Genomic DNA, 25,541 nt, shown 5'->3' on the forward strand with positions numbered 1-25,541 from the left:
TGTGGAGGTCCAACCTCTGACAGAATCTACTGACATTATCTCGCCTACAACTCCACAACTCCACTGTTTTACATGTATAGGACAGGAAGAGCTGTATAATGTTATTACCAAAGCTAAATCAACAACATGTCAGTTAGATCCCATTCCAACTAATCTATTGAAGGAAGTGTTATCTTTAGGTCACGTCCCTAAATCCCTCAAGTTAGCAGTTATTAAGCCACTGATTAAAAAAACTAATCTGGATCCAAACACGCTATCGAATTACAGACCAATTTTAAATCTCCCATTTATGTCTAAGATTTTAGAAAAGATTGTCGCTGCCCAGTTATGTTCCCACTTGCAAGAGAACAATATCTTTGAAGAGTTTCAGTCAGGTTTTAGGCCCCATAATAGCACAGAAACTGCCCTAGTTAAAATCACTAATTACCTGTTTTTAGCTTCAGACCAAGGCTTCATCTCGCTGTTTACTAGATCTTAGTGATGCATTCGACACTATAGACCATGATCTCCTCCTAGATCGCTTACAGAATTACATTGGTATTCAGGGACAGGCATTAAGCTGGTTTAAATCTTACCTGTCCGATCGTTACCATTTTGTAGACTTAAATGGAGAGTTATCCAGGCTAATGCTAGTAAATTATGATGTGCCACAAGGTTCAGTTCTAGGACCCCTGCTTTTCACAATATACATGCTTTCCTTAGGAAATATTATTAGAAGGCATGGAATTAGCTTCCATTGTTATGCTGATGATACCCAGCTATATATCTCATCCAAACCAGGCGATACAGCTCTAATAGCTCGCATAACTGAGTGTGTTAAAGAAATAAGAGATTGGATGACCCATAACTTTCTACTATTAAATTCTGATAAGACAGAGATTTTGCTCATCAGCCCATAAACCAGTAAACAGAAGCTCCAGCATCTTAACCTGCATTTAGACAGATGTTCTGTAACCACTAGTTCAACGGTAAAAGACCTGGGAGTTATTTTAGACAGCAACTTGTCTTTTAATAATCATATCAGCCAAGTTACAAAAGCAGGCTTCTTTCACCTTAGAAATATTTCTAAGTTAGGAAACGTTATCTATATCTGATGCAGAGAAGCTCGTCCATGCGTTCATGACCTTCAGAATAGACTATTGTAATGCATTACTAGGTGGATGTCCTGCATTATTAATAAACAAGCTTCAGTTAGTTCAGAATGAGTTCTTACAAGGTCAAGAAAATATGATCATATAACACCAATCTTATCATCCCTGCACTGGCTTCCTGTTAAGTTTCGAATAGACTACAAACTACTGCTTCTTACTTATAAAGCCCTAAATGATTTGGCTCCCATGTATCTCTCCAGTCTTTTAACACGCTACAATCCGTCACGCTCCCTGAGATCTCAAAACTCTGGGCTTCTAGTAGTTCCTAGAATAGCAAAGTCCACTAAAGCCGGTAGATCATTCTCACATTTAGCTCCTAAACTCTGGAATAGTCTTCCTGACAGTGTTCGGGGCTCAGACACACTCTCCCAGTTTAAGTGCAGATTAAAAACATATTTTTTTAGCAAAGCCTACACATAACGTACGTCTCACATCATAACCTTGTGCTTCAGAACATCTGATCACATGCACATTATCAACTTGTTCTGTTAATATCATGAACAGCAGCTACGTTAATTTCTCTCCACTGCTTCTCCTTCTCTCCCCATCCCGAGGCATCCTAAGGTTTGGCCAGCTCCAGTCACGTCCCACCTCATGAAGATTATGGACCTTTGAAGAAGTAGATGCCGAACTCGCAAACATCCCGAACCATCTAGAGACGTACCAGTGCCAATTTAATCCCAACTACATGTGGTTTTGACATTGGACCTCCTGGAGTGTTATAAAGGCTCTGGCATGGGGAAGCTGATGCTGGATCTGTGATGATCACAAATGTCCCTAGTTTTATAACCATAAAGACTATATAAGACTGAAGAAAGATCATTACTTATACAGTGGAACCCGGTTATGTGGCCGGCCTAGGGGACGCCAAAAAGCATAGAGATAACCGATGATCGAGACAAACGAAAACCAATATGGCGGCAATATATTAACTTGCTTGAAATTTCTTGATGTACATGATGTGCGTTAATAAATGAGAATGTACATGCACGTGTTTTTGGAGGTTTTTTTAACACTACAGCGTTGCCGCGATTTGTTTGATGAAGGCATTTCATGTACATACATGTTTTTTAACTGTCAGGAAACCACCTGCCACGCCCCCTTCGTCGGCTGTCAAACCTCCGCTTTCTCTGAAGCTCCCAGCTTCAATCACGCACACCTGGGACTCGTTTAGCACTCATCACCAGCTCCTATTTAAACCCCTCACTTCCACACTCTCACCGTCCGTTATTGTTGGTATATGTTGGTTTACGGCGGTCGTTGTTATCGCTCATGCGTATCCTGGTACGTGCCTTCCCACTCGGACTCCGCACTCTCTCAACGGCTGCGCTTTTCTTCCCAAAGCGCATCTCGAATTCCCCCGATCCTGCCGTTGTTAATTCTATGCTTTTGCTGCTCATCCCACGTTCTCCCGTGTGCTGTTCGGCACCGCGCTTCTACCAAGCACACCCGTGGATTATATATACAGACTGTCTCTTTTCAGTTTAAGACTTAGTGGACCGCGCTCCCAGAGCGCACCACTGGCATATTCAGTGTTGTGTTTGTGTTTGGCTTTGCCCTGTGTTGCAATAAACTGTTTTGCTTTCACTTCGGCGTTCGCCTCCCGTTCATCGCATAACATTTAACAACAAAAGCCATATGTGCACCAACTAACAGCAGAGATTTACCAGTATACAATACAAACCACCGTCGATTCTCGATACAAACCTTTATTATATTCTCCAACACAGCAAATACAAAGATCGCTCACAAAATCACTAAAAACGTGCGGGGTGTAGTTCGTTTTTACAAAAAGCTAACCAGTGTCAATTAAATTCTCGAGTCATTTCACCCTGACACAGCTCTTAAAAGTATCCTACAACTGTAGCATCTGTAAGGCTTGATTTTTCCGCCACTTCCGCGAGTTCTTTTGCGGCTGCACAGTGCCGATCGAGATAACCGACGTTAAGTGGCAAATTTGCGCTATAGAAATAAACTCAACTTGACTCCTCATGCCTTTGCCCCGTGTATTAAGATGATTAAAGCATTTGCCCATACTCTGGTTTCCGACTCCTGATCCAAAGGTTGTGCTTCAGCAAAGTCAACTTGATGTTTAGGGTAGAAATATGAGCACAAAACCACTGGTCATCAAGTTTAATTAACAAAGGTAAATTATTTACATAACTGCTCACCATTCTTTGGGTGTTTAGGTGTTAGTTTTGTAACATTTTTAAAACAAATTTCTGGAAATCATGAAACATTAAAAAAAAAAAAAAGTTAAATACTTTTTTATTACAACTAGAATGAACTGTAGTACCTTGTAATGTTAAACTTAATTTATACTGGTTTGTTTCGAAACAATTTTATCATAAAATCTGAAACAGAAATACTGCAGGTAAAAAAGGTTCAACTGTACTATAGCACCCCACTTTAAAAAATTAGAACTGTAAACTTACGCACTTTAACAAAGGGATGCTTGGCTAATACAATTATACAATTCATATTATACAAAAGGTACATTCCTTAGTTCACAGACTACAGGACTACAGATTACAGTCACCCCCTCTAAAATGACTCCCACATTCTCTGGGGGATCACTAAGCTCAGCACCTTTATGTCGAATAACAGATGCCAAAGAGGGTCTCTTCCATGGTTGTGTGTCTGCTTACATCCTCTGCCTATAAAAAAATAATAATTTCTTTTAAACCCTGATGTTAATTACATCCCACCCCATACCGAAATCGAATCACTTTTCATAACGTTATAAACATAATAATGTACAACAGCTAACAGTTAAAATTTATCGTTCTGCAAATCAGAGAATAAACACGTGAATTTCTACATGGAAGTGCAAAATTAAATTCTATAACATTTTAAACAACCCATATTTCTTCACCCTAATTCAAGGATGCAATTTCTGGAAAAAGAACCTTGATATTAGTTTTATCTCCATAGAAATTAAATTAACTAAGATTTCACAATATGTTTAGACATACATGTTTTGTAAAAATATAAAGTTTTTTGGACCCCCTTTTTAAATATTCTTATTCAGTATTTCTTCTTAAAATATTTAGGACAACAAGTAAATTAACCCAAATATGTTTAATAGATTTAGAGAGTCCACAAAACTCAATATCTTTTACACTAGTATATGAAACATTGAGATCCAGCTTGTGCTAGACGCTATGAATTAAGAGCACACACAGACAGCATGTGCAGTTTATCTCTAAATAAAGAGATTTTGTAAAGGTCACATTTAGAGCTGCTTCTAAACTTTAAACATGGCAACTCACACATTGTAAGGTCTGGCTAGTGTCTTTTAGATTCATGTCTCAGGTATTCCTTTTAACCTTTAACATTTGCAGTTCACTCAAAGGACAAGCACCACGGTTTACACCTCTATTGAAGGCCAGTCTCTCAGGCCAGTCTCTCAAGCCAGTCTCTTTACCTGACCCAGAACACATGCACATGCGCGCACACACACACACACACAAGTCAAATCAAGTCAAGTTTATTTGTATAGCGCTTTTCACAACAGACATTGTCTCAAAGCAGCTTTACAGAAAACAACAGTGAAGGTGAATGGTGTGCGTTTGTCCCTGATGAGCAAGCCGTGGCGACAGTGGCAAGGAAAAACTCCCTTAGATGATATGAGGAAGAAACCTTGAGAGGAACCAGACTCAAAGGGGAACCCATCCTCATATGGGTGACATCAAAAGTTTGGTCATAAAAACACACACACACACACACACACACACACACACACACACACACACACACACACACACACACACACACACACACACACCATCCTGGAAGACGCAAAGCCATAAAAACCCTCTTTAGATTCTCTGGTTGACTTCGCAGGGACCCTCAAACCATAAAACAATCCACTCTCACAACTCGGTTCCAGTACTTTGGGTTGGGGAAGGGTGCAAACTCTTTAACTTAGGTCAGCTTCAGCTATCAGTAGTAAAATCTAGTAATATATAATATCATTTAGCAATATGCTTCAGATAACATAACATTGCTTATATTAGTTTAAATCTAAGCTTAATACATATAACCGTTACTCAGCATTAATATAGTATAATACTTAGCTTCGCAGAGAACTCTGTATAAACTGTATAAAGAGATTTCAGACGAAATCAATAATCATGCTTTAGAGTAAAGTTGATCATATATAAAGTTTAGCATACATTATATAATCAAAATGCTTGTAAATGTAATACATGTTATAAAGTCCAGTGAGCAGATACGGATGATGGGTTAGATTAGGGATTAGAAAAAACGGCAGTTTTAGAAAAATAAGGAGAAAAATTTAGAGGCGCCATGAGTGAACCGGAAGAGATATTCGAGGTGGAAAATAGAGACGCATATGAGGACCAATAGTCACTCCAGAAAACAGGCCAGTAGAAAGTGGTGACCACACACACCAGGCAAAGGGTGTCGGCCGGGAGGAAAAGATAGGAAAATATAACGTAAAATAAAAATAGTAAAATAAGCAAGCAGCATGCAGGCAACATGCACATATATAAACAAAGCACAAATAGAAACTAAAATGAAAAAATCATATAAAAATATAAAAAAATATATAAAAATTAGAAGAGTAATAGGATAATAGGCACAATACTTCTTCTTGTTCTTCTTTCGGCTGCTCCCATTAGGGGTCGCCACAGCGGATCATCCATCTCAATACCACCCTGTCCTCTACATCTGCCTCTTTTACACCAACTACCTGCATGTCTTCCCTCACCACATCTATGAACCTCCTCCTTGCCCTTCCTCTTTTCCTCCTTCCTGGTGGCTTCATCCTCAGCATTTTTGTACCAATATAACTCATGTTCCTCCTCTGCACATATCCAAACCATCTCAATCTCGCCTCCCTCACCTTGTCACCAAAACATCCAACATGGGCTGTCCCTCTAATAAACTCATTTCTAATCTTGTCCATCCTCGTCACTCCCAAAGTAAATCTTAACAACTTCAGCTCTGCTACATCCAGCTACGCCTCCTGCCTTTTACTCAACACCACTGTCTCTAATCCATACAACATCGCAGGTCTCACCACAGTTCGATAAACTTTCCCTTTCATTCTTGCAGATACCCTACTATCACAAATCACTCCTGTCACTCTTCTCCACCCACTCCACCCTGCCTGCACTCTTTTCTATACTTCCCTAACACACTCTCCATTACTTTGCATTGTTGACCCCAGGTACCTGAACTCCTCCACCTTGTCCACCTCTTCACCCTGCAACCGCACCGCACCACTCCACTGCCCTCCCTCTCATTTACACACATGTGCTCTGCCTTACTCCTACTGACTTTCATTCCCCTTCTCTCCAGAGCATACCTCCACCTCTCCAGGCTCTTCTCAACCTGCTCACTACTCTCACCACAAATCACAATATCATCTGCAAACATCATAGTCCAGGGAGACTCTTGTCTGACCTCGTCTGTCAACCTGCCCATCAACACTGCAAACAGGAAAGGGCTTAGGGCTGATCCTTGATGCCGTCCAACCTTCACCATGAACTAGTCTGTCATTCCTACTGCACACTTCACTGCTGTCACACTGTCCTCATAAATGTCCTGCACCACCCTCACATACTTCACTGACACACCTGACTTCCTCATACAATACCACAACTCCTCTCTTGGCACTCTGTTGTATGCTTTCTCTAAATCCACAAATCCACAATGCAATTCCTTCTGTCCTTCTCCATACTTCTCCATCAACATTCTCAAAGCAAATAAGGCATCTGTGGTGCTCTTCCTCGGCATGAAACTATACTGTTGCTCACAGATGGTCACATCTTCTCTTAGCCTGGCTTCCACTACTCTTTTCCATAACTTTATGGTGTGACTGATCAACTTAATTCCCCTGTAGTTACTGCAGGTCTGCACATCTCCCTTATGCTTAAAGATCGGTACCAGCACACTCCTTCTCCATTCCTCAGGCATCCTCTCACCTTCCAGAATCTTGTAAAACAATCTGGTTAAAAACTCCACTGCTATCTCTCCTAAACATCTCCATGCTTCTACCGGAATGTCATCTGGTCCAACCAACTTTCAACTCTTCATCCTCTTAATTGCTGCTCTTACTTCCTCCTTACTAATCCTATCCACTTCCTGCTTCACCAAACTCCACATCATCCAACCTTCTCCCTCCACATACCCAATTACTCCCTCCACCTTCTCAACACACTCTCCTCACTAGTCAACACATTTCACATTTAAAGTACCAACCTGAACCTCCACTTTGCCACACTTCTCCTTTTCCTGCTGTAGCGAATTTAGCTCGCAAAGAAAGGTAAATATTAATAAGTAATTATAACGGGTTATAGTTACTCCAAAATATTTAAATTAAGTTGAATTGACGGTAATGGAATTATCATTACACTTATTTGTCTGTTCGTCCGGCAAACAGACAGTATAATTTTATATTAATTCTATAAAGAGGTATCTCCCTGGCCAAGAAAGACGTAACCCCCTTTTACTTTATACCGTAAATTAAATTAAATTAAATAGAGCATGTAGTTCAGACCTGATGTTGCAGGAACTTCGCATTTATGGAACGTACTCAGAGACCATCACTTATGAAAAATACAGCGTTTAATGAATGAGACAAACACAACATAAAACTAACTACACAAACAAACAAACAAAAAGAAATGAAGAAAATTAAAATTTAAATAAAATAAAAAGAAAGTTGAAATTAGGGAAGGAGGAAGAGAAAGGAAAGGAAGAAGGAGATAAAGAAAGGAAAGGCCGCTTACTTCAAATTAATCACATCCTAACTGAGAAATCGTCACGGAAATTTTAATTCGCCTTAATATTAAGGGGTTCAAACTTAACACGCATCTAAATTAGTTGGTAAACCGGTTACTTGCATTGACTTGTTGCACAAGAGTCCGGATGCGGTAGACAAAAGAATCTTGGACGAGTCGGTTAGGATGGAGTCAGATGTTCTCCCAGCTTCTCCTGAAGATCAGAGCAGTTGGTGTTTTGAAGATAAAGCTTGCTGGAAGATCTCAAAAGAGATATGAGATCTCGTCCCGAAGAGTCGCTGCTGAGCTGTTCGAAGCGTCCGACTCTCCTGGCCATTGGGCCCCCGGGCCTTCGGGCCCCGGGGGTTTGAGCCTTTTCGGTCGAGCCGAGTGAGCGAGTTGCTCTCTTGACTGAACTCTGACTGGACCTGACTGCACTCTGACTGGACAATGATTAGTTGGGTTCAAGATGTTTTAAAGGTCCTGAATCCCACCCATCCTTGGGGGAATGGCCAATACTAAGGGTTGAGATTTTGAAGGGAAAACTCCCCTTTGTTTCATGTGTTTGTGGGCATGGTTTGGACTTTAGAACTTTAAAGTTTTATCTGAAGTGTATTAAGACGGTATGGTAGATTTCATGATCAAATAAAATGCACCATTGTTTGAAAAATAAAGAAACAGATAATTTTGTGGTCATTTGGATACTAACCATGAAAAGGAATGACAGTATAAGGCAGAGGTACATTAACTTAAAGAGATCAGTAATTACTTGATGTTAATACAATGTTGTATTCTGATAAATAAAATGCACCCTTGTCAGGAAAGTAAAGAACAGATACTTCTAAGTCAATCAAGCCTTAAGAAGAGAAGAGACAACATTTAACACAGAGTTATATTGCTAAACATTTTAAGGTTTAAATATTATTGATGTAGAGTTAAACACTTGCTTTATTTATAGTAGAAGATACAAACAAGATGTATGTTTGTATCATGTGGAGTGGGACATTCTATTTATTATTTAATTAATAAAAGAATGCTCCCTTTTGGTGTGTGTGTGTGTGTGTGTGTGTGTCTGCATATGTGTGTGTGTCACAAACAGACGTACTGGGGCCGAGTTCCGAGAGTGAATTGTTTTATGGTCTGAGGGTCGCTGTGAATTCAACCAGAGAGACCAGGGGTGTTATCTGGCTTTCGGGGTGGTGTGTGTGTGTGTGTGTGTGTGTGTGTGTGTGTGTGTGTGTGTGTGTGTGACTGTGTGATGTGTGTGTGTGTGTGTGTGTGTGTGTGTGTGTGTGTGTGTGTGTGTGTGTGAGGGTCAAACAGAATATCTGCAAAGGGGGTTATCTGTCTTGTGGTAAAATCCAAACGTTCTGGAGCCGGTTGTGTGTGTTTGTCACAAGCAGCCATGCTGGATCAAGTTTCAAGTTTGGATTGTTTCATGAGTTTTATGACTTTATTGTTTAATGGGTCCCAGTAAACTAAACAAGAGTTTAGGATTTGGTTCTGTTTAGTGTCTTCGGAGGGGGAGTGTGACACTTTACAGATATACCACCCCCTATTAATGTTTCACCTTTTGATTGAGATGTAGATGTCATAGGTTAAAAGGAATGCCTGGGACATGAAGTCTAAATGACCTGTGCCAGACGCTACACTGCCGTCTCTGTAGACGTCTTCCTTCTCTCCTTCTCCTCCTTTGGCCAACAGTAGCCCAACAGTTGGTAACCCGGGCCTCGACCGATCCAGTATAAAATTCTTATTTGTAATCTGCATATTTGATTTGGCACATGTTTTACGCTGGATGCCCTTCCACGCAACCCTCCCCATTTATCCGGGCTTGGGGACCGGCACTAAGAGTGCACTGGCTTGTGCCTCCCTAATGGCTGGGTTATTAGGCACAATACATCATCAGATAATAAAGAACGTAGGGGAATAGTTGCAATAATTTGTGTAAGAGATACAATGGCCAAAACACACAGGAAGTAAGATGTTTCTATGAGAGCATGAGCTTAAGATGCAGGCAGGATGAGAGTAAAACAGGAAATGTTATATAAATAAGTATTATGTCATAAGAAATATATTTCAAGAAGATTTTAAGAAAAACTAAGTAAAAGACGAGAGCTATGAAAAATAGGTAAAGCATTTGGAGAAATGTGCTGGTGTGTTAAAACTAAAGTCCTGGTTTGTAAAACTGGTAAAAAAAAAAACATGTTTCGATACCAAGTCTACACAAAACAAAACAAAGGATGATTTGCAGACATAGGAAAAAACCCAGACAAGATTTTAAGAAAAGGTGTGAATATTGCGGTGGACGATCAGTTGTATTGTTGTGTACAAAGTGCACGATCAGGGGATTTTTTTTTAAGACAAGGTCACTATCAAGAGATGTTTGTTGTACATGTAAATTAGAATTGTATGGAGGTGAACGAGGCCTCCTGGAAATAGGTGGAATTTTACTAAGAATAGGTATAAACTTACCAGAAAACACGTAAGCAAAAGGTGGGATATGCAAAGCCCTGTAAAAAGATTGGTGTACGTAAATTGTGAGGGAGGAAATATTAGCCAAAATATGTACATTTTACTATGTGTGAGATATAAAAAGTAAGGATTGTTAATATTAAATTTGCACTTGCATGTGAAAGCTGACGGGTGCCATTGCTGTTAGGATGGTTCTCTCCCGAGAGCTCAATTGGATGGGCCTGAAGTGACTGCATAAAGCTGATTTGCTCCTTCTCATTTGTGACTGAAAGATGTCTTCATTTGGTTTGTTTATATATTATCTGAAGTTTTGAAACTTATTGGTAATTGATTATTGAATAGCTAAAACTAATTTGAGCATTGAGCCACTTAAATGTAATGTCTACTCAGACATAGGGTCTGAGTTACGACAACACACACACACACACACACACACACACACACACACACACACACACACACACACACACACACACACACACACAAAAACTTTAATTTTTCCAAAGTAAGTATAAACCGGTAATCCCCAACAAACCCACAAACAAGGAAGTTTCTCTATCCGGAAACTTCATGCCTGGCATTGGCCATTCCACCAAAGATGGGTGTTGCTCAGGTACCTTTAAATGTCCTGAACCCCACCAATCGTTGCTCAGAACCTCTTCTTCGAGACTGGACTCAAACCCTTTGAGGCAGATCTTCCGGCAAGCTTTACCTTCAAGAACTTCTCCTACTCTGATCTTCAGGAGAACATCTAACTTAATCCTAACAGACCCTTCAAGAATTTCCATTGTCTACCTCATCCGGACCCTTGTTCAGCGAAAGCTAATGCTAGTAACCGTTGAGTGATTAAGCTTGAGCCCCTTATTTTTTAAGGTGAATTTAAATTTCTTGATGATTCTTGTTTGGGTTGTGGTTATTTTGAAGTTAAGCTTGCCATACCTTTTCTTTCTTTCTCTCTCTTCTTTTTTCCTTCTCTTTCTCCTTTTACCCATTCTTAACTTTGTTTCTTTTAATTGTATTTTTTTCTTTCTTTTTGTATGTTTATGTATGTTTTAGGTTGTGTCTGTCTCATTCATTAAACACTGTGTTTTTCATACGTGATTGTCTCTGAGTGCTGCTCACATTTCTAAGTTCCTGCAATTTTTTATCAAACTACATGCTTTATTATTTGTAAGGGTATAAAGTGAAGGTGGGTCGTGTCTTTCTTGGCCGGGGAGATATCCAGAAATTACGATATTAAACAGATCTTCGTCTGACCCCGCAGAGCTTGACTGGGCCACTAAATACCTAGAGTCAATGTTACGTTATACTCTAGATGATGTAGCTCCCCTTAAGACCAAAATGATCAGGGAGAAAAAATTTGCACAGTGGTATAATGATCATACGCGCACCTTAAAACAGATCACTCGGAAATTAGAACGTAAATGGCTTCAAACAAAACAGTATTTCAAATAGCATGGAAAGAGAGCCTCCTTAATTATAGAAAATCTCTTAGTGCTGCTAGATCAGCATATTTCTCCACCCTCATAAAAAATAACAAGCATAATGCTAGATTTTTATTCAGCACGGTAGCAAAATTAACAGGAAATAAATGCACTGCACTAACATGCACACCATCATTAGGTAGTAATGATTTCATGAACTTTTTTAATAATAAAGTTGAAAACATCAGGCAAGAAATCCAGAAGGTTAATATAAATCCAAATTATTTTACAAGTAACCCTGTAGACAGCAGTGTAATTATAACAGACAATCAATTACAAAGCTTCACTCCTATTCATGAGAATGACTTAATTTCATTTATTTCCTCATCAAAATCATCAACCTGCATTCTCTATCCCTTGCCTACAAGTTTCCTCAAACAGATAATTCCAGAGGTAATTGAACCTGTTTTAAAAAATCATAAACTCTTCCACTAGCACTGGTTATGTACCTAAATCCTTCAAACTGGCAGTTATCGACCTCCTAATTAAGAAACCTGACCTTGACCCATGTCAGCTGTCCAACTACAGGCCAATATCAAATCTCCCCTTTATATCCAAAATTTTAGAAAAGGTTGTAGCACAGCAGTTATGCTCACATCTACTTATGAATAACATTTTTTAAGTATACTATTTAGGATTTAGGCCTCATCATAGCACAGAGACGGCACTAGTTAAGGTGGTAAATGTCCTGTTATTGGCCTCAATATCAGGGTCTGTTATCAGGGTTTTGTCTCTTTACTTGTTTTGCTCGACCTTAGTGCAGCTTTTGACACCATTGATCACACTATACTGCTTGCTAGACTTGAGAACGTTGTTGGAATAAAGGGAACAGCTCTCTCTTGGCTCAGGTCTTATTTGACTAATCGCTATCAGTTTCTTGATGTAAATGGTGAGTCCTCCACACTCTCTGAGGTAAAGTTTGGTGTTCCTCAAAAATCTTGTCTTAGGCCCATTCATTCATTCATTAATTTTCTCCCGCTTATCCGTAATTCGGGTCGCAGCAGGCCCCTGCCTAAGCAGGCCCCCGCCTTCGACTGCTGCCCAATCCTCACAGCACCGTCCCTTACTGTCCCTCCTGCAGGTGGTGAGCCCACGGGAAGGCGGCCCCACGTCACTCCGACGTCACGGACCTTGATATTTCCCTCGTAAGGGACCCCCGGAGCATAGAGGGTTAAGGGCCTTGCTCAAGGGCCCAAGAGTGGCATCTTAGGCCCCCTGCTTTTCTCTTTATATATGCTGCCTCTTGGTGAAATTATACATAAACATGGTATTCGCTTCCATTGCTATGCTGATGATACACAGTTGTATATTTCATCAAAGATGAGAAAGATCAGCTTAACAATGGTGAGGAGTGTGTAAAGGACATTAGACAGTGGATGCTGGATAACTTTCTTCTGTTTAACTCAGATAAGATGGTAGTACTTTTACTAGGACCACATGCAGCTAGAAGCAAACTTTCCGATTACGTAGCATCTCTGGATGGTGTTTCTGTCTCAGTGTGTACAGCAGTCAAACACCTTGGTTTTAAATTTGACCCGTGTCTTTCCTTTAAGGCTTATGTGAATAATATTACCAGGATCGCCTTCTTTCACATTAGAAATATTGCTAAAATTAGAAATATTATGTCGTTACACGATGCAGAAAAACTAGTACCGTATTTTCGTGCACCGATTCAGACAAACCGGAAAAGGTAGGTATAGTTTGTGAACATAAACTTACAGATCATTGGACAAGACACCTGTCAGTCAAGATATACACGTGAATGACAGGTGTCTCGTCTAATGATCTGTAAGTTTCCACTACAAACTACCTACCTTTTCCGGTTTGTCTGAATCGTTGCACGAAACACATTAACAAATCCAAAAAACACAACGACAAGCCAGACAAACCGAAAAAGGTAGGTATAGTTTGTGAATGGAAACTTACAGATCATTGGACGAGACACCTGTCACTCACCTGTATATCTTGACTGACAGGTGTCTTGTCCAATGATCTGTAAGTTTCCATTCGCAAACTATACCTACCTTTTCCGGTTTGTCTGGCTTGTCGTTGTGTTTTTTGGATTTGTTAATGTGTTTTTGAATTTGTTAATTTGTTTTCGGATTTGTTAATTTGTTTTTGAATTTGTTAATTTGTTTTTGGATTTGTTAATTTGTTTTTGGATTTGTTAGTGTTTTCTAATTTGTTAATTTGTTTTCGGATTTGTTAATGTGTTTTTGAATTTGTTGTTTTGTTTTTAAATTTGTTAATTTGTTTTCGGATTTGTTGATTTGTTTTTGAAATTGTGGATTTGTTTTTGGATTTGTTCATTTGTTTTTCAATTTGTTAATTTGTTTTTGGATTTGGTAATTTGGTTTTGGATTTGGTAATTTGTTTTCGGATTTGTTAATGTGTTTTGCACTTCTCGGCCACCGTAGGGTGCGCTTAATGGTCCGGAAATTACGGTATATGCTTTTGTTACTTCTAGATTAGACTACTGTAATGCTTTACTGTTTGCGTGTTTGAGTAAGTGCATAAATAAGCTTCAGTTAGTTTAGAATGCAGCAGCAAGAGTCCTCACTAGATCTAGAAAATATGACCATATCACTCCTGTTTTAATCAGTCTACACTGGCTCCCAATCAAATCTTGCATTGATTATAAAATACTACTATTGACGTATAAAGCATTTAACGGTCTCGCGCTGCAGTATCTGAGTGAACTTCTTTACCAGTGTAGCACGTGTCATTTAGACTTCATGTCTCAGGAATTTCCTTTTAACCCCTGACATCTGCTTTTCAATCAAAGGATGAGCACCACGGCTTACACTTTTATTGAGAGCTTGTATACCACAGTGTCCTCCAAAATTTCAGGCCATTGCATTGGCCATTTCCACAAGGATTGGTGGGGTTCAGGACCTTCAAAACATCTTGAACCCAACCAATCATTGTCCAGTCAGAGTTCAGTCGGGTCCAGTCAGAGTTCAGTCAAGGAAGCAACTCGCTCACTCGGCCCGACCGGAAAGGCTCGGACCCCCGGGGCCCGAAGGCCCGGGGGCCCGATGGCCAGGAGAGTCGGACGCTTCGAACAGCTCAGCAGCGACTCTTCGGGACGAGATCTCCAATCTCTTTTGAGATCTTCCAGCAAGCTTTATCTTCAAAACACCAACTGCTCTGATCTTCAGGAAAAGCTGGAAGAACATCTGACTCCATCCTAACCGACTCGTCCAAGATTTTTTTGTCTACCGCATCCGCACTCTTGTGCAACAAGTCAATGCAAGTAACCGGTTTACCAACTAATTTAGATGCGTGTTAAGTTTGAACCCCTTAATATCAAGGCGAATTTAAATTTCCGTGACGATTTCTCAGTTAGGATGTGATTAATTTAAAGTAAGCTGCCTTTCCTTTCTTTATCTCCTTCTTCCTTTCCTTTCTCTTCCTCCTTTCCTAATTTCAACTTTCTTTTTTCTTTTTGTTTGTTTGTTTGTGTTAGTTTTATGTTGTGTTTGTCTCATTCATTAAACGCCGTATTTTTCATAAGTGATTGTCTCTGAGTGCGTTCCATAAATGCGAAGTTCCTGCAACATCAGGTCTGAACTACATGCTCTATTTAATTTAATTCAATTTACGGTATAAAGTAAAAGAGGGTTACGTCTTTCTTGGCCAGGGAGATACCTCTTTTATAGAATTAATATAAAATTATACTGTCTGTTTGCCGGACGAACAGACAAATAAGTGTAATGTTAATTCCATTACCGTCAATTCAACTTAATTTAAATATTTAGGAGTAACTATAACCCGTTATAATTACTTATAAATATTCCCTTTTCTTTGCGAGCTAAAGTCGCTACATATAATGGTGGAGAATGCGGGCAGACTGTGCTTCCAACTATTTACTCAATTTATCTGTATTATAAGTTTGTCCCTTTTATCCCCCAGTCGCTACACCAGTATGATCCTCCACGCCTATTTAGATCAAAAGGTGCAGGCTATCTGTTGGTTCCTCAAATAATGAAGACTACAGCAGGGGGCAGATCTTTCTCTTATGAAAGCCCCACAGTTATGGAACAGCCTTCCAATCAGTGTTCGGGACTCAGACACAGTCTCAGTGTTCAAGTTGAGGTTGAAAACATATTTATTTAGTCAAGCCTTTGATCAGTAGATTTTTTCTTACGTAAAGGCGCAGATCTGGATGGAACATGGATATAGTTTTTGGTGAACTGGGATATTTGTATGCTGTCATCCCCTCACATTCACACGTTCACTCAGGTTTGTTGACGGTGGTGTGGTGGGTCGTCTCTTATCCCAGAGATCCTTCATGTCAGTGTTACCTTCTGGTTCTCCCTTTTAGTTATGCTGCCATAGCGAGTCTTGCCGAAGTCCAAACTGCACAGTGATATTAACTTTCATACAATAAGGACACTTAATAATCCATATCCTTCTCTTCCTGTCACCCTCTTCTCTCTCTCTCTCCCGCTCTCTGTTGAGATAAACATGCTCCTGAGGTTCCAGTGACCACTGTTCCTGCCCCTCTTCCCTCTGTGTGTCAGAGAGTTCAGAGCGAGCGTGCAGAGCTGATTTGTGGAGCCGATTCCGGGAGCCGATTCGAAGTCGACGTGCACGGAGGGCGAGGATGCTGAGCCGGAAGTCAGAGCGCGTTGAGCGTGAGCAGGGCAGAGACGCCCCTAAAATTAGACGCCAATTCCGTGCAGCAGGTTGGAAGGGGGTGTTTCCTCGGTGATTGAGGCGGCAATGCCGGGAGTGCTCAAGCGGGCTGATACCGTGAATCTTCCTACTTCGTCCAGGCCTGCCTCTGGATAGTGTTCCCTTCTTTGTTTATCTTGGGGAGTTTTTCCATGCCACAGTCGCCACTGGCTTGCTCATCAGGGACAAACTTACTTATAAAAACATATTAATTTTTTTATCATCAAATTATCTGTGTAAAGCTGCTTTGAGACAATTTTCGTTGTTAAAATCACTATACAAATAATAATGAATTGAAATATTTTAACCCATTATAATTACTTATAAATATTTCCCTTTTTGCGAGCTAAATTCGCTACACATGATGTGTGGCTTTCCTCCTAATACCATATAGAGCAATGTCAGTAAGTATGAATGTCATCAAATCACCTCCCTAATCAAGGCAATTAGGACATTTCTGTGAGCATGTGTCTTATTTTTAAAACTCAATAACTGGGTCATGGGTGTCATGATGCTATTGAGTCTCCTTCCTATAAATCCACCTTTCTTGCTATATGCCTTGATTAGATTTGCAGAGTGAACATCCAGCTGGGAAAAAAACTTAGACTGCAAATGGACTGTTGTGATCCCTTTGAATTCTGCACACACCTATGAATAAAAATTTTCATACATAACCATGTATTAATAAGTGAATGCACAATTACAACTGCTGAAGTGTTACCATCACCAATCATCAGTTCATGAGTCTTTTCATTGTACTATAAACCCTCTAACAAAAAGGCTTTTGTTGTTTTACTTACCTCATGCAGACTGAAGAGTGCTGGCCTTCTTGTTTTAAAATCTGCTATCATGGGTGCATCTCGAACCACTTCTTGCCTTCTGTGAGCAGTAACCAACTGCTGTGATAAACTAATGAACAGCACAGTACTACACTGTAACATAACCACATAACTAGTATGTACTAACAAATTGCCAAGGTATTTGGTGACTATTCTAATTATAGCTATTCTATTTCTGCTTTACTTATTAGATTTTTGTATATAGTTCAGCCTGTGTTTTTTTTTTTTTTAACAAGATTCAAATCTTTTTGTATGTTTACTTATATCAATTCCTGTAAACCTTAATTTTCCCTTTTCCTTACTTTTATCATGTAAATCATTATGGCTATCATACTAAAGCTTTACAGCTGGTGAACTTTTAATACTGTGTCCATTTTCATTACTGTTCTTTCTTTCATAACAAGCAGAATCACTTGTGCAAGGTCTCTCCCTCTCCTGTTGAGCTGGATGTGCAAGATTCATTTATACCACACGTGTAGTTTAGACAAGCAACAGTTAATGCTAATCTGACTACTGCCCTGTTATGGGCAAAACAGCGGAGAGCATCATTTAAACAAATATGTGGAAATGTAACAAATTAATTTGAATTCATTAATTAATTTGAATTCATTTTAAAAGTGTATAACAAAGAATTTGCTCTTACCTTCTCATAAGCGCGCAAAAAAGAGGTGAATTCCCGAAGCCATGCTTTGCTTAAATCTTGTGATATGGGCAGTGATTTTCCCAGAAGCGCGTGAGAGTTTGATTCTGTTATGTTATTTTGACATGAGTGAATCTATAAAAAGCTAAGTAGTTGACCTTATAGAAAATCCTACATGATTTATACGCGTTCATTTAGTAAACAAAATTATATTGTATGGAATGTATGTTACACTTAAGTAAATTAAACAGGTGGCAGAAGAAATTTTTTTTGAGTGTGTTAATATCCAGAAGTAAGTCTATTCAGTCATGTAGCGAATGAGAGAGAAGAGGGAAAAACAACTGATAAAGATAAAATGAGTATATAGTTTGAACAACAGTTTGCCCGCATTCTCCACCATAATATTTAGCGAATGGGAGAGAAAAGGGAAAAACAATTAATAAAGATAAAATGAGTATATAGTTTGAACAACAGTTTGCCCGCATTCTCCATTATATGTAGCGAATTTAGCTCACAAAGAAAAGGAAATATTTATAAGTAATTTTAACGGGTTATAGTTACTCCTAAATATTTAAATTAAGTTGAATTGACGGTAATGGAATTAACGTTACACTTATTTGGTCTGTTCGTCTGGCGAACAGACAGTATAATCTTTTATTATTTCTATAAAAGAGGTATCTCCCCGGCCGAGAAAGACACAACCCCCCTTTACTTCATACCGTACAATTAATAGAGCATGTAGTTCAGATCGAATGTTGCAGGAAACTTAAAATGTGAGCGGCACTCAGAGACAATCACTTATGAAAAATACGGCATTTGATAAATGAGACAAACACAACATAAAACTAACTACACAAACAAAAAAAAAGAAATAAAGAAAATAAAAATGAAAATAAAAATAAACAAAAAGTCAAAAATAGGAAAAGAAGCAAGAGAAAGGAAAAGAAGAAATGAAAGAAAGAAAGGAAAGGAATGGCAAGCTTAAACTTAAAAATTAATCACACCCTAACTGAGAAATCGTCACAGAATTCAACTTCACCTTAAAATTCAATAAAGGGGCTCACACTTAAATACGCATCTAAATTGGTTGGTAAAACGGTTAATTCAATTCAATTAAATTCATTTTTATTTGTATAGCGCTTTTAACAATGAACATTGTCTCAAAGCAGCTTTACACAGATAATGTGGTGATTAACCGTAAATATGTTCTTTGTAAGTATGTTTGTCCCTGATGAGCAACTGTGGCAAGGAAAAACTCCCCGAGATGGCATAAGGAAGAAACCTTGAGAGGAACCAGACTCAAGAGGTAACCCATCCTCATCTGGGTTGCACCAAATGTCCATTTGAAGCAGATATACAATGCTGCAGGGTACAGTGATGACGATCAGAAGCAAACTGCACTCCCGAGTCAGTGCAGCAGACCGCCGACACCAACTACAGTCCAATCCATCCTCAAAGCACCCGTTCTACTCCGGAATTACATGGAACCACCCAAGGTGTTGATGAGAGATCGTCCCAAGCTGCACAGAAGTGTGAAGATCCACGGAGGGGAGAGGGGCAGGAACAGTGGTCACTGGAGAGAGACGGGAAGAGAAGGATATGGATTATTAGGTGTCTCTATTGGTGTATGAAAGTTAATGTCACTGTGCAGTTTGGACTCCGGCAAGACTCGCTATGGCAGCATAACTAAAAGGGAGAACCAGAAGGTAACACAGACATAAAGGAACTCTGGGATAAGAGACGACCCACCACACCACCGTCAACAAAACCGAGTGAACGTGTGAATGTGAGGGGACGACAGCATACAAATATACCAGTTCACCAAACACTCTATATCCATGCTTCCTCCAGATCTGAGCCTTTACCTAAGAAAAATCTACTGATAAAAGGCTTGACTAAATAAATAAGTTTTCAACCTCGACTTGAACACTGAGACTGTGTCCGAGTCCCGAACACTGGTTGGAAGGCCATAACTGTGGGGCTTTATAAGAGAAAGATCTCCCCCTGCTGTAGTCTTCATTATTTGAGGAACCAACAGATAGCCATCACCTTTTGATCTAAGTAGGCGTGGAGGATCACACTGGTACAGAAGTTCACTCAGATACTGCGGTGCGAGACCGTTAAGTGCTTTATACATCAGTAGTAATATTTTATAATCAATGCGAGATTTGATTGGGAGCCAGTGTAGATTGATTGAAACAGGGGTGATGTGGTCATATTTCCTAGATCTAGTGAGGACTCTTGCTGCTGCATTCTGAACTAACTGAAGCTTATTTATCCACTTACTCGCACACCCAGACAGTAAAGCGTTACAGTAGTCTAATCTAGAAGTAACAAAAGCATGAACTAGTTTTTCTGCATCCTGTAACGACATCATATTTCTAATTTTAGCAATATTTCTAAGGTGAAAGAAGGCGATCTTGGTAATATTATTCACGTGAGACTCAAAGGAAAGACTCGGGTCAATAATCACACCAAGGTCTTTGACAGCCGTACACGCTGAAACAGAAACACCATTCAGAGATGCTACGTAATCGAAAAGTTTACTTCTAGCTGCATGTGGTCCTAGTAAAAGTATTTCCGTCTTATCTGAGTTGAGCAGAAGAAAGTTATTAAGCATCCACTGTCTAATGTCCTTTACACACTTCTCAACATTGTTAAGCTGATCTCTTTCATCTGGCTTTGCTGAAATATACAGCTGTGTGTCATCAGTATAGCAATGGAAGCGAATCCCATGTTTATGAATGATTTCACCAAGAGGCAGCATATATAAAGAGAAAAGCAGTGGGCCTAAGACAGATCCTTGACACCAAACTTTACCTCATAGAGTGTGGAGAACTCACCATTTACATCAACAAACTGATAGCGATCAGTCAAATAAGACCTGAGCCAAGAGAGAGCTGTTCCCTTTATTCCAACAACGTTCTCAAGTCTAGCAAACAGTATAGTGTGATCAATGGTGTCAAAAGCTGCACTAAGGTCGAGCAAAACAAGTAAGGAGACAAAACCCTGATCAGAGGCCAATAACAGGTCATTTACCACCTTAACTAGCGCCGTCTTTGTGCTATGATGAGGCCGAAATCCTGACTGATACATTTCAAAAATGTTATTCATAAGTAGGTGTGAGCATAACTGCTGTGCTACAACCTTTTCTAAAATTTTGGATATAAAGGGGAGATTTGATATTGGTATGTAGTTGGACAACTGACATGGGTCAAGGTCAGGTTTCTTAATAAGGGGGTGGATAACTGCCAGTTTGAAGGATTTAGGTACATAACCAGTGCTAATGGAAGAGTTAATTATTTTTAACATGTTCAATTACCTCTGGAGCTATCTGTTTAAAGAAACTTGTAGGCAAGGGATCGAGAATGCAGGTTGATGATTTTGATGAGGAGATTAATGAAATTAAGTCATTCTCATGAATAGGAGTGAAGCTTTGTAGTTGATTGTCTGCTATAATTACACTGCTGTCTACAGGGTTACTTGTAAAATAATTTGGATTTATATTAACCGCCTGGATTTCTTGCCTAATGTTTTCAATTTTATTATTAAAAAAGTTCATGAAATCATTACTACCTAATGATGGTGTGCATGTTAGTGCAGTGCTTTTATTTCCTGTTAATTTTGCTACCGTGCTGAATAAAAGTCTAGGATTATGCTTGTTATTTTCTATGAGGGTGGAGAAATATGCTGATCTAGCAGCACTAAGAGATTTTCTATAATTTAAGAGGCTCTCCTTCCATGCTATTTGAAATACTGTTAATTTTGTTTGACGCCATTTACGTTCAAATTTTCGAGTGGTCTGTTTTAAGGTGCGCGTATGATCATTATACCACTGTGCAAATTTTTTCTCCCTGATCATTTTGGTCTTAAGGGGAGCTACATCATCTAGAGTGTAACATAACGTTGTTTCTAGATGTTCAGTGGCCCAGTCGAGCTCTGCGGGGTCTGACGGAGATCTATCTAATATTGTAATTTCGGGAAGATTATTAATAAAACGCGCTGCTGTAGCTGACGTAAAAGTACGCTTAACACTGTAACGTGGTGAGGTAGAAATGCAATGACTGAGGCAAATTTTAAATGAGATTAGATAATGGTCTGAAATAGCTTCAGACTGTGGAATTATGACTAAGTTTTTTGTTTTTAATCCAAATGTTAACAACAAATCGAGAGTGTGTCCACCACTATGAGTGGGTCCTATAACATTCTGATTAATTCCAACTGACTCTAGAATGGACACAACTGCTGCTCTTAAGGAGTCTTCCTGATTATCAAAATGAATATTAAATTCACCAACAATTAATGCTTTGTCTAAAGAAGTAGCTAAATTTGTAATGAAATCTGCAAATTCTATCAGAAAATCAGAGTAGGGCCCTGGGGGTCTATAAATAATAATTAGTGGAATTAACTGACTGAACCTGCTTTCGGACACTGAATATTTTATGTTGGTGTAAAGAACTTCAAATGTTTTACATTTTTGTTTAGTCTTTTGTGTGATGTTTAGATTATTATTATAAATAGCTGCTACTCCACCTCATAGTATGTAACTATACCCAGGAGGACTCGCCTCATTTAATGCTACATATTCATTCGATTTAATCCATGTTTCTGTCAAACACATTATATTAAACTCCTGGTCGGTAATAATTTTGTTTATAGTAAGCGCTTTTGGCGTGAGAGATCTAATATTCAACAATCCAATTTTTAGATCAGAGGTGCTGGCTGTGCGTTCAGTTCCATTTAATTTAATGTTAATCAGGTTACTTAAACAGACTTTCTGATAATTCCTATATTTTGGTTTTGCTCAGGGGACAGACACAGTCTCAATATGGTGGATCCTGAGTGACGACTCTGTGCAGCTAGCAGATGGTCGGTTTAGCCAGTCTGTCTGTTCCCTGGCCTTGGCTCTAGACAGTCACTTGTTAACTAGTGCTGTTCTGAGACTATTACCTATACTACAAGAAATGAGAGCAGCACCTTCCCGGGTGGGATGGATACCGTCCCGCCCTAACAGGCCAGCCTTGCCCTCAAAAATGCTCCAATTATTAATGAAGCCCACATTATTTTTGGAGCACCACTCGGACATCCAGCAGTTCAGCGACCATAACCTGCTGTAGGCTACATCGCCACGTCGCATTGTATATTACTCTTAGTAACCTCTGACTGTCGAAGGCGTATATCATTAGCTCCTGTGTGAAAAACTATCTTAGAGAACCTGTGCTTTCCTAAGAATCTAAGCTGACCTGCTATGTCCGGCTCCCGGTATACACATAACCTGTGCTGCTGGTGCCCCTAAAGGTCTAGCTAATTTCACGTGCCTCAGAATTGAGTCTACTAAAACTAGAGCTCTTTCAGGTTTCTCAGCGGGTGCTTCACTGAGGAGAGCAAACCTGTTGGACAAGCGAAGCGGAGAGGAATGGTGCTCCCGTGGGCAAGCCTTAGCGTTAGCTTTGGCTTTGCGAGTATGCCGCCGAGTCGTCACCCATTCGCCCCGCTGCGAGGGCTCTAATGCCGAAGTCGGGGGAATATTACCTTCACCTAGGGCATCCAGACTTTCCCCTGCAGAACCTGGACTGCTCTCACACTCACTACTTCTCTCTAGACTCTGGATGCGCTCCTCTAATGCTAAGATCTTCTCCGTCAAAGAGCAAACTAGCTTGCACTTCTCACAAATAAAATTATCACTAACAACGGAGAAAGACTGACTAAACATGTCACACTTCACACACTGAGTGAACTGGATGTTCGCCATAGTAGAGAAATTACGTACCTTAATGTGTGTTCGTAGTTCTGGTGAATCTCCTCCACTCACTGCTTTCAAACCCTCAAACAGGGAAAAAAGCACTCTTCCGAAAGCAAAAATAGTCGAGACGGAGCCAACGGAAAGTGAAGGATGTATGTATCCTATACCGAACAGGCTGTTCATGTTAGGTAAAAAATAATGAATAAAACAGACTCTTACCAGAAGACTCGTGAGCTGAACTAATCATGCATGTTTCCTTTCATCATTAATGTTTAAACCATCAGTACTGTATGTAATTTGATGTCACAGTGCATCACAAGTAAAATTGAAATAAAACAGTTTTAAATTGATCCATTAATAATGGCCTTAATCACATCTCAATGCAAGATCAATTCAAACATATTTTTGAATGAAATATGCCCAAAGGAGAGCAAATCTGACATTAACAAAGTTGAAATACTAAGAAAGAATATGGCATACAGGTAGATCGATACAAATTCAATTCTTTATTTGCTTCTAGCAATTTTCATTCAGCCTATTTTTCTACATAAACATTTATTTTAAAAATTTTTACCTGAAATACCAGAGATAAAAAGAGCTGAACTGCCCAAATAACTTTTGCAATTGCAAGGTGTATGCTAGCTTGCCAAATTGCTGAAATATCACTAATTAACCATTACATAATATTTTAACACACAACAATTGCTGAATATAACGAAGCAATCGGCAACATAAAGTCACATTTATCATTATATTTATTAAAGCCTATTCCTCCAACCATCAACCTTCTAACCTTTTGACTTTTGCATGCATTTTCTACGCACTTTTTTCAAGTTTAAATTAGGAAACATGAAAACTCTATTTAGTTTGAATGTTTTGCCCACAGAGAGATATCAATTAATTTATTATAGTGTAAATTAATGATCATTTTAAATGGTTAAATAAGATAGAATTTTTTTATAATGACAAATATTTAACAATACATTGTGCATGCTTGTGTGAAAGGACACTGATATCTATCAACACATACCGATTACAAACCAAATGGCTAAAAAAAAATACAATTATTAATTCTTCACAGGAAATTTGTTTTGTTCCAACACCAGCAACCAGTTCAGACCTTGCACTTAGCCAATAAAAATCTACCAACCTACTACATTCCCAAAACTACAAAAAAAACAAAAAAAACTTTTACATAAAACAGATTATTCCTTGTAATATATTAGCAAAAACATACAGGTAATACAAGAAAAATACACAAATAACATTTAGCTAAATCATACTCAACTCTTAAAATATTAATAAGAATATAGTTAGAACACAAATAAAAAAAAAAAGGGTAAAGGGATAGAAAGTAGTTTGTACAGTATAAAAACCATCACAACTATGGAGAGTCACTATAAACAAAATATATCAGTGTGTGTGTTTGTGTCTGTGGGTGTTAGTATATCACAGTGGTGGACAAAGTGCCCAAACCATGTACAGTACTTGAGTTAAAGACGATACACTCTGTAAAACATTATTCCAGTAAAAGTGCTCCCTTTAAACTTTTACAGGTACAAACCTATTTGCCCTAAAATGTACTTAAGTATCCAAAGTACTATGATTTAATGTGGCTATAAATGTCCTTTTATAATTTTGATATATCCCGCATTTGTACAAAAAAGGAAACAATATAATATTATAACTTCAAAAACTCAGAACCTGCCAAAATATTATTGAACAAATTAAATTAAATAAAAGAAAATATTCAGATATGTCTGCTACAGTAATTCTT

At 39.0% G+C, this 25,541-nt stretch overlaps 1 protein-coding gene across 1 annotated transcript in view; it reads left to right on the top strand.

The window, feature by feature from the left end:
• Positions 1-1,211: 1,211 nt before the first annotated feature.
• LOC310720100 (uncharacterized protein) overlaps positions 1,212-25,541 on the top strand; it is a gene marked incomplete at its 3' end in the record, with an annotated part of 129,996 nt that continues 105,666 nt past the window's right edge. Inside the window, exon 1 of the mRNA XM_083530441.1 lies at positions 1,212-1,999. The remainder of the gene's footprint in view (positions 2,000-25,541) is intronic.

The sequence above is a fragment of the Silurus aristotelis genome (genome assembly GCF_946808225.1).
Source record: "Silurus aristotelis genome assembly, chromosome: 25".
In the NCBI taxonomy this organism is placed as follows: domain Eukaryota; kingdom Metazoa; phylum Chordata; class Actinopteri; order Siluriformes; family Siluridae; genus Silurus; species Silurus aristotelis.